Raw genomic sequence first — 1,953 nt, 5'->3', positions numbered from 1 at the left:
AGAAATTCACTGAAAACCCACAGTTAAATTAAAAGTATTGCACTTTTCATTTAGCTTACTTTTGGCCAGTTAATAGCCTAACCACTGATCAAGCAACATTATGGACTTAACATTTCTTCAGGATTACTTTGCTGTGACAATATAGGTCAAATTAAGATCCTACATCTGTAATGAGTTACAGACTGTATAGACCATACTACTACATTCTCATTAATATTTACTCCATTTTACGTGCAAGGGCGTTGGGATCCATTAGAGGGTATTTGGTGCAGGTGGGTGTGTGTGTTTGTGCGCGTGCATGTACTGTATGATGACGAAGAATCTGTGAGAGGTTTTTGCTATTAACTATTCATGGATAGAAATGTTGCATTTGGAGATTTCTGGCGAGCACACACACCCCATGTCAGCAGCAGCCTAAAATAACCCCAAAGAACCAGGTTTCTACAGCAGGAAAATGATCCTACAGCAACAGGAAATGTGACTTATTATGTGGAATATAACACATAACCATTTTTTGTAGGGGTTAATGCATTTTTCTTAAGGGAAGTTTTCTTAAACCTCTACACTACACGTAAAAAATGTCCTGCATTGCAGGAAAGTTATCTTGCAGCAGGGTGATCCAATTAAGTTCCTACATCCGTAAGATGGCATTGCAACAAAGTCAGTCAGCGATAACCCTTTATCAAGGTTAACATGAGTGTTAAGTTGTTGAGGTTAACACCGAGTCTTAGGGTGGCCACAGATTTTAAAAGAAGACTTATAATAAATACCAAAGAGAGTTGTTCACCTCTGACGGAACGTGGAACTATCGGAAGATTAGGAGGGAATTCATGTACTTTGGAATTATCCTGTAAAACAAATCAGAATAGTGTCAGAATGTCGTAAATTCTGCGGAATGAATTTTGAGGGGATTAGGCCTAGACTTGTTGGCAACGACCAGTACTGCAGAGAAAAACCTCTCCTGTATTTTTTTTCCAGTATTTTTTCTTTATTTGAAACAGAGCCACCTGTCAGCTGATGTTGTTCTTTCTAACAAGCACTCTCTTTCTGCTCTCTCTCTCTCTCTCTCGTTAAGACCGAGAGCTGCAACTCACTGTAACCAAGAGGCAGGATTTACAGTTGGAGCTGCTGGCATGTTTTTGCCAGGGCTTTGGGAGATAACATTGTTGACTTGGTGTGGGGTGACAGGGTCTTACTCCACTAGCTCATTGCTATGGACACTCCCAAGGAAGCCTGGTCATGCCTCCCCCACTCTTCCAGAGTGGCATATTCCAAACTGCTGATGGAATAGTAACTGCACTTGTTACACTTGAGGGGCAGACTGTCTGTACAGTAAGAGAGTGATCGTGTAGGGCTGCTACTAGTAATAAAGGAAGTCACTACTGCATTGTATAGTATATTGATACATAATAAAAATACAGATGTAGGATCATAATTTGAGCCAGTTTATTATAGCAGGAAAATAATCCTGCAGCAACAGGAAATATGAATTATCATATGGATTATAATTAATGAACATTTTTGTAAGGGTTGATACATTTACAGTAGGGAAAATCAAGTCTGAACTTTTAAAATGGAAATTAGAAACTTTAGAAGCCTTTTTAAAACTGAAATACACTACAAGTTTGCATTTCCTGCTGCGCAGGACAATTCTAAGCAGACAAAAGAGTAATCAAATTAAAATCATACATCTGTAGGTTTGCATCTACTAAAGTTAGGTTTGCATATTCAGTGGGGTTGTACGTATTACAATACAGCAGGTCAGGAAGATGCATACAAACATAAAAACACACACAGAGGCTTGCACATCAGGATGAACGACTTGAATTGTCTGAGTGTGTGTGGATGGACTTTACATGTTGGAAGTCAGATCGAGTCTGGGCAGTTCCACTAGCTCAATACTACGGCCAATTCCACTCCTCTTCCTCGTGTCATCTGTGTTAGTTGACCATG

The sequence above is a fragment of the Oncorhynchus masou genome, chromosome 9 (assembly GCF_036934945.1).
Source record: "Oncorhynchus masou masou isolate Uvic2021 chromosome 9, UVic_Omas_1.1, whole genome shotgun sequence".
Lineage (NCBI taxonomy): Eukaryota > Metazoa > Chordata > Actinopteri > Salmoniformes > Salmonidae > Oncorhynchus > Oncorhynchus masou.
Note: the sequence above shows the minus strand (reverse complement) of the source record.